Raw genomic sequence first — 18031 nt, 5'->3', positions numbered from 1 at the left:
CTTTCTCAGATTTTTTCCTTACTCTCTTTCTCTCCTCTTCTTCGCCCAGCTAAGTCTGTTCTCAGCTGGACCACTGGGCTTAAATGGGGCAAGATGATTTCACAAGAGCCAGGATTCAGGGCAGTGGATGCAGGGCTGCCATCTTCCTGATCACGTGGATTGATTCAGTCCCCTCCTGAAGCTTCACCCTGAGCACAGCCATCCCCTCCTCCGGCAGTTACAGGCATGTTTGCCTGCTCATTGAATCTGTACTGAATTCCTATCCAAAGTGTGGGAGGAAGGATAGATGATTACTGGTCTGAAGTCTAGGAGAAGCTCTTAGGGAGGCAAAATTGCATTTAATAGATCTTTCTTTATTAAATCTCATGATTCAGAGGGTCTGAATCAGTTTGTTTGATGCTGCCATTGCTGTGACTTAGGGTGCCTAAAGAAAATTCAATCACAGACTCTAAGATTTTATTTAATCCTTTCAATCAGATCATGCTTGAGCACAAAGTTATTTAACAAAAGCAAGCTGTTTAGTAAAAAGTGTTATTGTTACATTCTATGTGGATACATCCCTCATGTGCTGTTATTACAAGATTCTCTTCAGGTTCTAACCTCACAAGCATTTTAATCTCATCCTTTGAGCATTAACCAGCTTTTGCAAATACAGGCCAATGCTTCTATGCCAAAGCAGACACATAGAAGCATATTTCAGCTGCTATTAGATTATAACAACTTCTAGTGTTGAGAGCATTCTTACACCCAAATCACAAACAGAAAATCTGAATTAAATATATATTTAACTACTCTGTCCTGCTCTGTCCTTTAGGTACTGTTAAGATGTTAAATTCAGAAGAGAGCTAGAAAAACAGCTTGATCTCAAGAAAAATCTGTCTTACAGAGAGACTGGTAAACAAAATAAACTGAAATTTGTCAAAGAAAAGGTCAGAGGAGATCTTGTCATGATACATGAGTAACTGTATGAGGAAGAGATTTCTGATAGACTGTCCTTTGTGCCTGCAGTGGCAGAGCAAAATCCAGTGGCTGCAATCTAAACCTAGAGAATGGCTGTCACTCCCTCCGCCACAACATTCCACAGGCATCAGTGTGTGGCCTGCGTTTGCAAGAGTCCCCACTGTACCATACCCAGGGTACACAGGGCAGCTGAAGATGGGGAAGGGGAACCTCAGGAGCATCTGATTCATACAAGGCTACCAACAATCCCTAAAGCCTGGATGGTGCCAACCTTGGAGTGCCACATCTAGAGCACTCAAGGGCCCCACACACATCCCCAAGGAACCATGGCATGGATGTCCTCACTCATTTTCATGCCATACTTGAAAAAATGAGGTAGCTCTGCACTTCACAATACATGACTGTTCCTATCACCCTGATCCCCTGGTCTCATCACTTTCACTCTCATCGCTCCTCTTGTCTTTCTCCTTCTTTCCCTCTAGTATTGCCTTCTCCTGATCCAATCCTCTGGGAGAGACATCTCTGTGCATACTTGTGTATGAGGCTGGTAGCATTTCACAGGAGTGGAAGAGGAATTACTGTGATAAAACACAAGTCTTCCTTCCACTGGTGAGAGGAAGCCAGGATAAAAGGAGATTTGGGGTTGTTTGCTTGTTTTCATGTAAAGGGCTCCTTATAGTGTAGTAAGTCAGGGACATCTATCATAGCCTGACTACCTGCTAGTGACTGTATTAAGGAGGAGGGAAGGAAGTTGTCTGAAAGACAGAGTAATTAGGGGAGGAATGAGAAAAGAGCTGAGACTTTCAAGGGGAGACAGAGACATTGTTGCTAAAAGCACCTGCTGGAAGCGCTGCTATATGCTTTGGTAGATGAAGGGAGAGCAGTGGACATTGTCTACCTTGTAGTTCAGTAAGGCTTTCGACACTGTCTCCCATAAGATGCTCATAGAGAAGCTGATGAAGTATGAGCTGGATAAGCAGACAGTGAGGTGGATTGAAAACTAGCTGAATGGCCAGGCCCCAGGGGGTGGTGATCAGTGGCATGAAGTCTAGCTGGAGACCAGCAACTCACAGTGTATCCCAAGGGTCAATACTGGGCCAAATCACCTCTTCATTTAAAAGACACTTTTCACCTCAGGGACATGAATCCTAATTCACTACAATATACCACAACACCCAGCTTTACTACTGATCATCTTGTTAATATGTAATATGAACAGATTACAAAAAATATTTTGTAAGTACTGCTAAAAATCTCCCACAGTTTTTCAAGGAAGGTAAGAAATTTGACAAGTTTTCATAAAAACATGCATCAGTCTATCTGATCTATCTGTACCATATTCCATTAATAAAATCCATCATAAAGTGCTTTCTTATTCATCTTAACAGTGTTATCACTGTGGTTTAATGATTTATACAGCAGCAAGATAGACATTTGCATTTTATTTCCATTTAACATGAAAGCCTGAATTAAGAACTGTAATGCTTCCACTGTTTCTTCGGTATTGCATATTACTCGCTAGTCTTATCAGAAAACAAGAGACACTTGAGCTGATATTGTGAAGTGCCTCATATAAGTGAGAGCATTTTAAAAAACTCTCTTTCATGTGGTTCTCAACAGCACTTCATTGAGCTTGAGCTGACCCTTGACACTGTTGTTGCAGAAAGGAAAAGATGTTTTCACTCTCAGAGTCTTTAAGATCTCCCTGCAGATGGGATCATCTTTGCCTGGTACATTTGTACATCATCTAACATAACAGAAGCACATTCTGAGACAAACAACTTCAGTAGTGATATAACATAATCATATTTTGGAGTGAGCAAGGTAGCCCTGCCAGAGTAACGTTCATTTGCATGTTAGTTTTCCCCTCTGTGAGTCTACAGGGAACTGGAGCTGTAAGGGTTTCTGATGATTGCAAGCATATTTTAGTTTCTCCTCAACAGAAAAAAAAAGTGAAGTATCCTACCAGTAGAACCTCCATTTTGTAAATCCAGCCATAAGAGATTCAGGCTGCCTGATTCAGAGAAGTAACCTAATTAACACAAAGTATAAGACTGCACTTTTCTTCCAAGGTCTGTTTTTGAGTTAGAGTTTGCTACAGGACTCTACTGCAACTCTGGCACTCCTCAGCTAAGGCATATTTTTCCTCTTTCCTGTTTCAAGGGTTGGTACCATCTCAACGCCGTGGAGACACAGTGACCATTGCCCCAGGACCTGCAGATGGCCAGAACCCAGCTTGACCAGCAGCCAGACCAGACGGGCTGACCCACTTCTTTGAAATCCATGGAACTAAACAAAAACCCCTTTACCTATTCTGTCAGTTTAGATTTACAAGCTAGATACTACAACAGCTACTTTTCAGATAGCAGGTCTCCACTGTGGATCTAGAACCCATAGTTTACTGTTCATTTCCCCAGTATAAGGTAAGGGGAGCATTAGAGGTTAGAGATCCAGAAGACTCCCTTTCTGTGTAGTGAAAGATGTAGAGCTAGGCAGCTGGAAATGGTAGGTACTGGTGTCCCTCTGGAATCACATCCCTTATTACTTTGAAACTTGCACTTTAAATCTGGCATAGATGCATTTTCTCTGTTTGTTTTTAATGTATCAAACATGATAAATCAGTAATTTTAACTCATTGCCTAGTAGTATCATTTCCCCAGAGAAGGCTTTTAACATTCCATCCAGCCAAGAAAAAAGTGAACTTTTGAACCACAGCTTCAAACTATTCAGAGTACTGACAACAAAACTACACATTCACATTGCTCAGTGAAGCCTACTACAGACAAATTTTGCAGTGACCCATCTAGAGTAATCACAAGAACTCACATGGTGTTTCTGTGGTCTCTCTAGCACCAATAATAACTGCAAAATTCTGTGTGCTACCACTACTTACATCCCAATAATATAAGAAATTTTTGAAGTTTTAGAAAACGTAAAGCTTCTGCTTTGGCCAGCTTTTTAATTTATTTATTTTTATTATTACTGTAAATGAGTTAGAATTAAAGGTAGACTTCTGGGTCACTGCTGCCAGGGGAGACAAGAACTCCATGCTGTTTTGTTCTCTAGCATGGATGTAACATTCATGTGCACCTGGAAAATTAACAGGTTGAGTGGTTGGGGTTTTATAGGAGGCCTTAGTTCTTTCTCTCTGTTTTCTTGGGTTTATTTAAAACATGACTTTCAACTTGTGGGTATGACCTTTATGTAAAGCCAACAAAAACTCTTTAACAATTGTGTGATGCAAAAGAGAAAACTTCGTAACTTCTGCCTACTAAAAAAAATACAGCTGAAAAATTGTATGAAGCCACTGGCACATGGACAGAAAACAAATTAATGGCAGTCATTAATTTCTGGTGAAAGAACAAAATATGGAAAAATGCTTACCTGAACATGTAATGAGCTGCTTAATGAACTAGGTAATGGACTGATTTGTTCTGTAGAACAAAAATTTTAGTCCCAGATTTGGGCATCTTATATAAAATATTGGGCTCTATATAAAATATCAATTGTGACCTCAGTCAAATCTAGTATTAATTTTCCTCCCCTGACAAAAATAAACTTTTCTCCTCATATACCTGATTCTCTACCAAAGAGTCAAAGGCAGGAAAAGCTGAGAAAGTATAATCTCTTTAGCCTGGTCCCAAACCAAATTTCTTCTGCCTTCTGTGTCAAGCAAACTTTACAACCTTGATCATTAGGTGAAATCAAATCAAAGTTTAACTTACTTGGTCTCAGGCAAAAAATCATAACAAACCTCTTACCTCAGAACTCAGTAACACTCTCTTGCTTTTCAAAACAGAGATACTGAAGGATGAAGCATGCCTATGATCCAGACCAAAACCAGAAATTCCCTAAGCATCTGGGAAAATGCCTCAGTCGTTGGTCTGGAGTCATTCACATTTTCTCTTCTCTCTCCTTTTCTGCTGTAAGAAATCTCGCTTTTAGGAACTGGATAACAGAGAAGTGACAGGGTTAGGCGCCCGCAGCCCCAGAGGATTTTTGGAGCCTAGTTCTTCCCTCACAGAGGCATCGGTCTGCCCTTGCAGGTAGGCATCTAAATCTTAGCAAGACAAGGCATACCAGCATCTCTAACTTCAGCATTTCCTATAGTTACTTCAACCATTTTTCTTTGCTTTCCTTCACTTCCTATGCTCATTCCAAACCCCAGTTGGAAATACCTGAATCTCCACTTTTGTGTATAGCCATTACTGGCTTATAAGCTAGAGGTACCAGTATCAGTCCAGGGGCCAAGCCAGGGACAGAGATGGTGGAAGCATCATCATTGCTCAAGTCACACTTGTGAATCTCTGAGAACCTGTTCTGTAGTTCTGAACGGTGTATTTGCTAGATGGTGCTACCAACACACTGGTAGAAGAATGCTTATGTAGTTAGGAATAAAAACAAACATTTCATAGGATAAGATACATGATCTAACCTTAAAATAGTTCATTCTTAAAAAAAAAAAAAAGAAACAGGAATTTAATTCTCTTACTTTGTGGCCACAGTCAAGATGACTATAAATGACAAGATAGAAATGGCACTCAGTGCCAATCTAAGATTTTTCTGCTATGAAATCAGAAGGAATATATTTTGGATGCTCTCAAAATACATGGGATATACACTGCAGAGAAAATGAGGAGTCCAGCGTTCAAGGATGAGAAATGAGCTTATGAACACTGATGATGTAAAAGGAGTAAGCAGTTCATAGTATGCTAAATTTTTACAATTCACTTGCAAAGTCCCTTTTGTTATCCTGGGATGACAAATCCCAGGATCTGCATTGCTCCAAAGTCTGTTTGGGATTTATTTGTCTTCATGACCTACCATAAGGAGAAAAACTCAGCACAGTCTCTACAACTGCCATTTAAGATATAATTTTAATGCTTTTCTATGCATGAAGGTATGGAGAACTTGTGAGTAAAGCTTGAATCTCTAACACCTGAGTCCTTTTTGTTTTCCAGAATTATAAAACAGAGTAGTGACTATTTGCCAAAAAGTGCAGCCATCCCATTATTCAGCTTCTTGTCGTCCACAATCCTGACTTCCAAAAGAGAAGTCTTGTCTCTGTACACAAGAGGTGAATGTCACAGTAAAAGTAACAGGCATACTCTAGTCCAGACTTTGTGTCACACAATAAGTTACTTAATCGGATACTTGAAAAAGAAAGAGGTGTACTTTTTATATGGTCCCAGAAATTGCTAGTATTTAAGACAGAAATCCTTTCAGACTGGTTTGCCTTAAACTGAACAGCAACTCTTAACCACAGATGCTTGAGTCTGAACTCAGCTGTAATCAGTGGCTTCTGTACCAGTTTAATAGGGATGGGAGAAGAATTGGAAAGCATGTGTTTGTATGGAAAAGACGTGACTGAGTGTATTAATTAGATGCAGAAAGCAAGAAATACTTCAGAATGGACAGAATAGCCTTGTTTATGTAGATAACTTAACTTGCTTTCAAATTCCTTCAAGTATCTTTAACCCTGAGGTTTCCTGTTTCTCAGCAGAGATCACATTGTTTCTCATGTGCGTACAAAACACTGTTCATGCCAGAGAACTGTCCACTGTTTGGAGAAGCTTAAAGAATGAGAACCTGTCTGCTGTGTATGTGAACACAGCAGGCAAGCCTACAAGCAGCATGGCAAGTCCATTCAGATAAGAGTCTGTCCTGGCATCTCATCTATGCTTTCTTGTACAAAAAGCCTTCAAGAAAAAGAACACTTCGGAGTGCTGTCCACACCCACAAACAGATGTAGAAGCGGAAAGCTAATACAGCAATTGGCCATGATAAACTCTCAAGAGAGATTTTGTAACCCACAACTGGCCAGGATAATCCCAGCCACGTAGTTTGTCTCCCATGAAAACTGTTTGACCTCAGATTTCTTTCTTGGAGCATGTAGCTGGTTTTTTTTCGATGTCCCTCCCTTGGGCATTCAATGGAATAGCTGTGTTTACTAGTGTTTCAGCCATTCCAAATATAATATGAGGATGTTGAAAATGTAATGTTATTTCAGGTTTACAAACTTAAATTAATAGCATGGTCAGTGGCACGTGATTAAAATAAAGATAATGTAAAAACTTCAAATGAATGTTACCAGATACTAAAACTCTTTTAGAAGTGTTGGAGATTTTTCAGAGAAGGTTCCTTTATAGAAGAGTCCCCATTTTACGTTTAGAATAGCCACACTTTGAACAGTCTCAAATTTGTTGGAGTTCCATCCAAGGCAACTGCAGGTATATATCAAAGTAGAAGCCCTGATTCTCTGTGAGTAAATATCACATAGTAGCAAAGTATTGTAGCATTTGTTATATTTAGTCCTATGAAAAGAAGACACCCAACTTGTTAGTTCAGCACCTCATGTTCTAATAAAAACAATACTTAAACATTTTTCTGATTTTGTGATTCACTAAAAATCATGAAACTGACACAAAGCATTTAGCAAAGAGTTCTTGGATAATAGCTGAATCCTAAGAAGATTGCCAGAAGAGTCCTTCTGCCCCTCGGTAAGAATCATACACAATCAACCAAGCTGATGAGTTTTATAGTATGTCATTTTCTTACTCCAAACACCATGTTCATGCATGAATCACACATTGAGAATAGTGCGAACACCAGTTTAAAGGTGCTCTGTAGGGGCTATTCTAATGACAAAAGCCATTAGTATAAAATCAAGATCATAGAGTTGGGAATTTTCTTTCTGAAAACTGTATTATTTTCCATAGTCCCAAAGCCCATAATTCACCTCTAGGTGGCAAGTATTCAAGGGCAAAGCTATAAAGGGGTAAACAAGGGAAGAAGTAGGTCTACACTGTTGTCTAACAGTATTTTGACATCAGAAAAGTACTGTATTTTTGACAGATACTAAGGGATGCTTATTCAAAGTTGTGTGCGTGATTCACATGCACAGGAGTTCACAGTATCAACAGTGGTATTGGATTTTTGAAGCTATAAGTAAATCATCCTGATGGAAAAAAAAATTAACATGATCTCTGCCAACCAGTTCTTGGAAAATAAACCATGTGTATAACTTGTGAAACAAGGAAGCAGAGTTTCCGTTAAATCAGCTTGTCTGAAATATCTATAATTTTTGTCTAGTACTCAATAAGTATGTTAGTGTGTGCAGAGGCTACAGACAAACCAAGTGGCTGCTAGGAGGTTAGACTCATCCTGCTGAAATTCCATTTCAGGTGACAAGCTAGCCAAAAACATGATGCATAAATACTTCAAAGTATTCTTGAAAGCTGGGAGTAAGATGGACCTAAAACACCATAAACTGTCCCACAAGGATGAATTTTAATCATATTAGCATGTTCAGTAGCCCAGCTATACTTTGAATCTGCTTTGGGCTGGGTGGAATATGAATAATAAAAGCAACAGCAGCTACTTTTGTAACTTGCTGGTTTGCACTCAGGTTTGTTACCATATGATCTATATCTGCCCAGAACAAGAAGAAAAACCCCTCTCTTAACATTGCCAGTGGAATACTCTGGCACATCTCACTTCATTCCTCCCTCCAGCTGCATTTGAAAAGGAGTTTATTGCTGTAGCTACTATTCAATACAGGGACACTGAAGTGTTTTCTAGACAACAAAGAACAGAGGTAGAAAGCTTTGCCCTTTCCAAAATGCAGAATCTCAACCAATATTGGGAATATTGCTAAATTAAAACTTGAAAACTGGTAAATTTCCACCTTTGCACTGATCAGCCTTTATTTAATGTGCAAATCCTGAGGAACTAAAAATAACACAAGGAAAAGAAGAGAGAGAAACACAACATTTTGTGATACTGTCCACAGTGTTATAGAACATGGGTTACTATAACGTAACAAATCATTTAGGATTTTATTTGGAGCATTTTATCTGTGCATTTTTCTAAACTGTTCTCATTATAAACTCTTTTGCTTTCAATGCTCATTCATCAGGAGGGCTTTTGTTATCTGAAGGCTAAGTAAACAGGAGGGAAAACAAGCAGCACAAGCTATTGTACGTCACCGGGCAATGTCTTACTGCCACCTTGTGTTGAGCAAAAAATATGAATAGCTCATATTTCATAGACATTTATATCAAAAAAAAAAAAAAAAGCAAGCTGTTTAGAAAATAAGAAGGAAAACTTTCAGGAAGGTATGTATGAATACATGAATACATATGTAACATTATAAAAATGGTTTAAGAGTTCATAAAAAGAGGAAAATGCTTTCTTTTCATTTCAAATTTAACTTCACAAGTAAGTGGCAAATGTCCACTAACGGTTAACAGCCTCTTGGCTGTTAAAAGCTGAAAAAGGGCAACATTTTTCCTGGGGAAAATGAATGCACATTTATGATTCTATTCCCCCTGTGGATTTTTTTTTACAGTTACATCATGAATAATGGGATTTCTTGAGAAGCTAGAGAGATTTTTATCCTACTCTTGGGCTATTTTTCAAACATTGCAAACAACACTTTTCACACATCGGTACATCCAAGTAATGAAAAATTCCTACAGTGCTTTAGCTTCTTACAGTTTGGAATAAATCCGTGTGCTGCAGACAACTTTTCCACCCACCAGATAAATCATATACAATGACAGGATTGGTCCTTGCACTTTAACAACTTACAAAATCGTTGCTAAAAGAAAATCTGTGCTCTGGTAGCTCCATAGAGATTAGTTTTCATTGTGAAGCAATCATTGCACAGCAACACATACACACACGCGCCCGCGCGCAAGCACGCACAGACAAAGCCAAGATATGGCAAACTCTCCTGCAGCAAACAGTTGACCTTGCAGAACAATAATAAAAGAACATAGTTAATCAAGTATGTATTAAAGATGCTACCATTACTACAGGTTTGCTCTCTATCCATCATTACTAGATAATGCTGTCCCTACTGTGATGGCTCACTGAACACCATCCTTTATGCTTTAAATCAGTTGTTTTCAACTTGTAGTTTGCATACCCCTCAAAGTCCTGTGGACTATTTCTAAGGTGCCTGCAAAATCAGATATTTAAAAAGAGCACATTTTTAAAAGAGCATGTATCTTTTGTAATTAACTATACATGCAAAATTTTCAAAAGGCTTTACTTCTCCATTGGCCAAAATTTAAAGATCCACAAACAGAAAGAGGTAGGAAAGCACTGAATTAAAGCTCAGACTTGATCTCAAAACTTTGGGGGCCACTCACAATCGCAACAACTTCTTTAGGACACCGCCTACTTTTAGGTTGTCGTGCTACCATGGCCATGGATTTCTTTAGTACAGTAGATAACATGATTATTAGACAACTCTTCAGTAAATCAGAAAGTATCTTAGGGTGGTAATATTGATTAGTGAGAAGTGGTTCCACTAATTCTATCATCATCAAACGGTTCATATGAGCATTACGAAACAGTAATGGACTAAAGCTACGCAAGTTTCACCTCCCAGAAAGTCAGTGCCTGCGACGCCATTAGTCCCAGCACAAAAGAACAGAAGTTCTGTGGCTTCATGCAGTATGATAAATGGATGAACTAGTTACTTAATTTTGTGTGGATGATAAAGACTCTTTTCAGACATCTATGACCGTTGCTAACCCCAAGTCATAAAAATGAGCTTGTTTAATGTACTTGATGGAGGCACAATTCTGTCTCTTGAGGGTTCACTGACTTCAGTCACTGCAGTCTGTCCTCAAGGCATTATTTACAGGGTTGGTGAAAGTGCTTCCACAGCAATAAAAAAGTTAAAATAAAAAAATAATAATTAAATATATATAATATGATTTACCACTTGGGTTTTGATGTCTGTAACTAGAATGTCTTCCCATTCCCATATTAACTCCTTGCTCATTATAAGGAACTTTTATCTGCTACTATTATTTCTAACTAGGAAAATCTGTGCTTTAGGCAGTCATGGGAACATATGAACAAGGTCTAGATGTAGTGAGTTGCAGATGTTAAGGCACAGCTTGAGGGGCCCAAAACCGGGGATTGTTTTATATCCAAGTGAACAACCCAAGTCACACTGCCTGTGACTGCTGAACAGACAAGATTTAAAAAAAAAAAAAAAAAAGCCCAACTCAAAGACAGGAAGAGAGACAAGAGAATCAGAAAAGGGGCAGAGAATCAGAAAAGGGGCAGAAAACACATTATTTGTGCCCCAAATCCTCCTTCCTGTCAAGGACTTTTCTAAGAGAGGAATTTTCAAAGCCTGGGACTCATAGTCTTGAGTGATCTCTTATAGTACCCATGTTAGGCTCCCACTAGGTTCCACAGCAATGCTTCTACTGCCCCAAACCCTCCCTTCTTCCCAGCCATCTGTTTCCTCAGGAGTTTTTCAAGCTTTGGCAACAGACTCATACCATCCTGTCGCAGTTCTGTTGGTCAAGGAGAATTTAGAAGGCAGCTCTCCTCTTACTACTGCTGTATTTATTACTGGCCTTGCCTTCTTTAATTTCATTGCATTGCATTATCTTTCTCCTCTGCTGTTTATCATTCCCTTTTGTCACAAAAAGAAGCAGCAAGACATACTCCTTTTTCAGTCCCAAAAGTGCTCAAGGTCACCTAAGTCAGAGATCCCTCCTGGCTATATGCAAGAAAGATGATAGTAATGGGGAGTTTCTCAGACTTCGTTATCCAAGGCAGCTTCCATTCTGTCACTCCAAGTCTCAGTTGATTGTAGGGCTCCTAAATATGTAATATGGTAATATATTTCTATGAGTGTCTCCCAATCTGCATAACCTGTTCCATGTATATATGCACAGAAGTTTCTGACGGTCTCATTCTAGATCCTGCAAAAAACACACTTGTGGTTAGTGTGACTGCCTGTAAACACAAAGATCTGCGAGGCCAAATACCAGGAAATAACTAAAGATTCGTGCATTTAAATATCTTTAAGAGTAAAGGAGAACTAATTGAGACCGTGTCTTCTGTTGCAGCATTGTCAAATTACCAGTGCTCATCCAGATGCCATGCTTTCCTCTGGCAGGATGTGGGTATAAGGAAAACCTAATAAAAATGATTGTTTAAGACTGAAGATGTCCCTTTCTTCCACATTGTAGGGAGAAAATTCACCAACAGGTGAAATACCTATCAATATCAAGGCTGCAGAGTATGGATTGGGACAATAAATCCACAGGAAATCTAACCTCTGTCATCTGATCCCAGCAAACTCTTGACTGTGTCACAGCCTTGAAGGCATTCAGTTGGAAAAGCCTGTCTGGAAGCCCTATACCTTTGCTGGTCTTTAAATCAGACTTGTTTGATGGTAGCCACTGGTGACTTTTAGTAGACTAGTATTTTCTCCTACTTCAGTCTGTAAAACCAGGTTAGAAGTCATTCATTTCATTATGGGAATGAGGTTCAGCTGCTTTTTCTCACAAGAGTTTGAAGGATTTCTTTGTTAAATTCTCAATTCCTTGCACAGGGTTTGTGACTGAAATAACTCAATATTGTTTTAACTTGCCTGTGATAATGAAAACACAAGAGAAAATGTATGCTCATACAGCAGCTCATTGTGCTGTGTAGATTTACCCACACCATCATGGACAATGGCTGCTTAGTTGCCAGGATTTAACAATAAACAAACATCAACAAATAAAAATGTTTGACAATAAATTTAATTACTGGGGGGGTGTGGGGGGTGTGTCTTACATAACACCAAGGAAGGACTTGCTCAGGAAAGACAGTCAGTATTTCGAGAACAGGAGCTATGCAAGTAAATCATTGATGGAAAGAGAGCCCTGCATCTGGGACTGGATAAAAAGGAGCTAAGCAGCCAGCAGGATGCAAAATGACAGCTTTTAAACCACATCTCTAACTGCTGTGGCCAATGGTTTGATATCTCTGAGGAACAAGCAGGCAACTATGGGGGGGTGGAACACAGAAAAACAGAAAAGATCAGCATATTATTACTTCTATTGTGACCAGACTATCTGTTCCTGTCCAACTTCTATAAAAGCTAATTAGCAACTGCCAGAGTTTACCCCATCCAAACATCTGGTTATACAGGCCTGGCTTTCCTCTCTAACGCTTTAATGAATTTTAACATGTTTGAAAGAGCATTTCCCTCTGGCTTACTGAGATAAAACAAGATATAAACAGTCCCTTTGGACCTGGTACATCCTCTACTCAGTAGTGTTCCCAAAACAGATTATTCCTCTATCCTCCCAGGCAATTTATTTGCCCCCAGATCTCCTAGCTCCTGACTTGCTGAAGAAAGCATCTGGTGAAGTACACAAAAGCCCTATGCCTTATGAGAAGGACCATTCCCACACTCTGTCCAGGAACAAGAATAAAGCTGCTGAAGAGGCAGCTACTTACCACCAAATACTGTAATGAGGATTTGCAGCAATGGAGGATGATACCTCCTGGCTCTGATACTTCTCTTCTGTGCTCTGCCTCCATACCTGACAGAGCACAACTCTCATCTGCAGCAGTCGGTCACAGAATGCTTCCAGCCCTTGAATATATTTTTATATTGCTTGCATCAATCAGGCCTCCACAATTGTCTGTAGTGAGAGTCTTACTCAGCATGACCCACCCTCTCTAAAACACATGGATTTCGTGTTAAATCTGTCTGTCTGACAGGAGAAGGTTGGGAATACAGGATGCAGACCAAGTAACTGCAATTAAAACCAACCTTTTAGGAAAATATAGTCCTACATGGCACTGTGAAAGGATGAAAGGAAGTGAGGTGGAACTGACCCAACACTCCAATAATTCCTGGAATTACTCCAAACATGCTTCACAGGTTTCCCATTGACCAAACACCTGTGTGCCTTCACAGGATACACGACTTATTTGCTCATCCAGCTTCTTATTCTGATCACCCAGAATACCTCACAGGCAGGTAAACTGTGTTTAATCTGATAACTTCGTACTGTCAGCAACTGGAAGCCAAAAAGAATTGTGCCAGTGAAAGTTTCTATACAAATTTCAGTAAGGTACTTCTATACTGCTTTGGGAAGTCTTATTCAGCTGTTCATTCACATTAGCTTACACTGAAACTAGTTACATGAATGAAAAAACTGGCTGTGATACCATGTACAGAGAATAATCGTAAACAATTTATTAAGTCTGACAAAGTGCCTGGCGAGAAGTCGCAGGGTACTGGATGAAGCTATGCAGTTTTTTGCTGTGTGCATAGAACTACCACATCAGAGGAAGAGAAAGGTGATAGCAGCCCTGTAGGCCTGCTGCTATATCCACTGAATTCTCTCTCTATCAAAGACTCTCTGACAATAAGGAAGTTCAGAAAAGAGGGGAGAACGAGTACATGGCTGAAGGATGCATTTTTCTGCAGCCACTTGCTTCAGAGCACGGATGATTACCGCAGTTACTGCTCCTGCTGGTCCCTGTTTCTCCTAGTTCCCATTCTATTTATTGCTACTGTGCTGCCTTTTCACTACAACTGCCCTACAAAATGTCCCAGCTACCTCCCTCTACCACCTCCCAGGGGCTGTTGCATATGCATCTCAGCTGTCCCTGCTCCCCAACCATAATTCACTGCAGACACAGCTATGAGAAACAAAGTTGAGGAGAGCAGAAAGCTTGTGATTTACACTACTACAGATTAGGAAAGCTCCTTTCCTGTTTCAGGGCTTGCAACAGGAACCACCTGAAAATCCCTGAAAATCCATTCCACTTTGACCCAACCAGAATGACAAGAGATGAAAAGATCATAACAGGGATAGCCTTGTGGACAGTTTTTAGCATCCAAAAATAATTTAGACTGTATATATAGAAAGCGTAGCTAGAAATTACATCGCATACTGGGACACTGTAACCGTTGATTAAAACACAGCAGCCATTTTGCTCTGTTCTTTAGTCAAGGCAGCAAGTAAAGCAGAATTTTGTGTCTTGCTCCAAAACTCATTTTAGAAATGAGGGCATATCTGCTGCTTTACCTGTAAAGTCATGAGAAGAAGAAATTTGTCCCTTTTGACTTGGAAAGTTAGCCAATTTCATTTTCCTTTCCCCCTTCCACATCCCTGAAATAATCCCTTCTTCTCCTAGAAGGGCTGTCCTTTCACAGAATCACAGAATTGTCTAGGGTGTGAAAGACCTTGAAGATCATCCAGTCCAACCATCAACCCAACATTAACAGTTCCCATCTACACCATATCCCTCAGCGCTATGTCAACCCGAGTCTTAAACACCTCCAGGGATGGGGACTCTACCACCTCCCTGGGCAGCCCATTCCAATGCCTAACAACCCGTTCTGTAAAGAAATGCTTCCTAATATCCAGTCCAAACCTTCCCTGGCGCAACTTGAGGCCATTACCTCTTGTCCTATCGTTTGTTACTTCATTAAAGAGACTCATCCCCAGCTCTCTGCAACCTCCTTTCAGGTAGTTGTAGAGGGCGATGAGGTGTCCCCTCAACCTCCTCCAGACTAAACAACCCCAGTTCCCTCAGCCGCTCCTCATACGACCTGTGCTCCAGACCCTTCACCAGCTTCATTGCCCTTCTTTGGACACGCTCGAGTAATTCAATGTCCTTTTTGTAGTGAGGGGCCCAAAACTGAACACAGTCATCGAGGTGCGGCCTCACCAGTGCCGAGTACAGGGGTAAGATCACTTCCCTGTCCCTGCTGGCCACGCTATTTCTGATACAAGCCAGGATACCACTGGCCTTCTTGGCTACCTTCTTGGCTGGCTCATGTTCAGCCGGCTGTCAATCAACACCCCCAGGTTCCTCTCTGACTGGCAGCTCTCCAGCCACTCCTCCCCAAGCCTGTAGCGCTGCTGGGGGTTGTTGTGGCCCAAGTGCAGCACCTGGCATTTGGCCTTATTGAAACTCCTACAGTTGGCCTGAGCCCATCGCTCCAGCCTGTCCAGATCTCTCTGCAGAGCCTCCCTACCCTCGAGCAGATCAACACTCCCACCCAGCTTGGTGTCATCTGCAAACTTACTGAGGGTGCACTCGATCCCCTCGTCTAGATCATCAATAAAGATGTTAAACAAGAGTGGCCCCAAAACCGAGCCCTGGGGGACACCACTCGTGACCGGCTGCCAACCAGATTTAACTCCGTTCACCACAACTCTTTGGGCCCGGCCATCCAGCCAGTTTTTTACCCAGCAAAGCGTGTGCCCATCCAAGCCACGAGCAGCCAGTTTCGCCAGGAGAATGCTGTGGGAAATGGTGTCAAAGGCCTTACTGAAGTCAAGGTAAACAACATCCACAGCCTTTCCCTCATCCAATAAGCAGGTCACCCTGTCCTAGAAGGAGATCAGGTTTGTCAAGCAGGACCTGCCTTTCATAAACCCATGCTGACTGGGCCTGATCATCTGGTTGTCTCGCATGTGTTGTGTGATGGTACTCAGGATGAGCTGCTCCATCAGCTTCCCGGGCACCGAAGTCAAGCTGACAGGCCTGTAATTTCCCGGATCATCCTTCCGACCCTTCTTATAGATGGGTGTCACATTGGCCAATTTCCAATCTGTCGGGATCTCCCCGGTCAGCCAGGACTGCTGGTAAATGATGGAAAGCGGCTTGGCGAGCACCCCAGCCAGCTCCTTCAGCACCCTCGGGTATATCCCATCCGGTCCCGTAGACTTGTGTATGTCTATGTGATGCAGTAGGTCACTGACTATCTCCTCCTGGAATGCATGGGGGTCGTTCCCCCAGTCTCTGTCTTCTGGCTGAGGAGGCTGGATTCCCTCAGTACAACTAGTCTTGCTATTAAAGACTGAGGCAAAGAAGGCATTAAGCACCTCTGCCTTTTCCTCATCACTCATTGCCATGTTTCCTCCTGCGTCTAGCAGGGAATGGAGGCTCTCCCTCATCTTTCTTTTGCTGCTCGCATACTTATAGAAACATTTCTTGTTGTCCTTGATTGCTGAAGCCAGATTAATTTCCAGCTGGGCTTTAGACCTCCTGATTTCCACCCTGCATAGCCTCACAGCATCTTTGTAATCATTGTGAGTTGCTAGCCCCTTCTTCCAAAGGCTGTAAACTCTCCTTTTCTCCCTGAGTTGCAGCCAAAACTCCCTGTTTAGCCAGGGTGGTCTTCTCTGTCACCAGCTTCTCTTACAGCACCTGGGGACCTCCTGCTCCTGAGCCATTAAGACTTCCTTCTTAAAGAGTGCCCAGCCTTCCTGGGCCCCTATACCCTTCAGGACTGTCTCCCAAGGGATCCTGTCAAGCAGGTGCCCAAACAAGACAAAGTCCGCCCTTTGGAAGTCCAGGATGTCAGTTCTGCTTAGCCCTCTCCTGGCCTCTCTAAGAATAGAGAACTCTATTATTTCATGATCGCTGTGCCCTAGTCGTCCTCCAACCGCCACATCATCCACCAGTCCTTCTCTGTTCACAAAGAGGAGATCCAGCAGGGCACCTTCTCTGGTCGGTTCACTCACCAGCTGCATCAGGAAGTTATCTGCCACACATTCCAGGAATCTCCGGGACTGGTCCCACTCTGCTGTGTTGTATTTCCAGCAGATGTCTGGGAAGTCAAAGTCTCCCACAAGAACAAGGGCAAGCAATCATGAGATTTCTCCTAAATGCCTGTAGAATATTTCATCCACCTCTCTGTCCTGGGTGGGTGGCCTATAGTAGACTTCTACTACAACATCTACCCTGTTGGCCTTGCCCCTGATTCTAACACAAAGACACTCCACCCTGTCTTCACTACACTTGTACTCAAAGCAATCGTAACAGTCCCTAACATACAGCACCGCCCCACCACCTCTCCTTCCTTGTCTATCCCTCCTAAAGAGCTTGTAGCCATCCTGGCATCTTCTCTTCTTTTGGATTTTTTCCATACATATACACACTCAAAATGTTTCTGCTATAGGTTTTTATTTGAGTCTCGTAGCTCAGGTTTTGGGAGGGCTTATCAGAGAAAAGGGAAAGATGAGAAATTCAGCTCAGTGGACCTTCTGCAGCCTGCCAAAATCAAATATGACAGCAACAGATTGGCATAGCAGGAGGTGTTGACAACGGCTGCAAGACTGGAGACACAGACATGTCTCGCAGGTGAACATTATCTGTAAATCTCATACATAGTCTCAGCTGGAGGTCACCTCTGAAACCTCAACTACTGGTCTCTGTTTGAGGCAGGATCTCATGGTTGCATGTCGTGTTGATTTCAGACTTCAATTTTCAAGGAAAAGAAATGCAT

This window comes from Strix aluco, chromosome 5, assembly GCF_031877795.1.
Source record: "Strix aluco isolate bStrAlu1 chromosome 5, bStrAlu1.hap1, whole genome shotgun sequence".
NCBI lineage: Eukaryota > Metazoa > Chordata > Aves > Strigiformes > Strigidae > Strix > Strix aluco.
Note: the sequence above shows the minus strand (reverse complement) of the source record.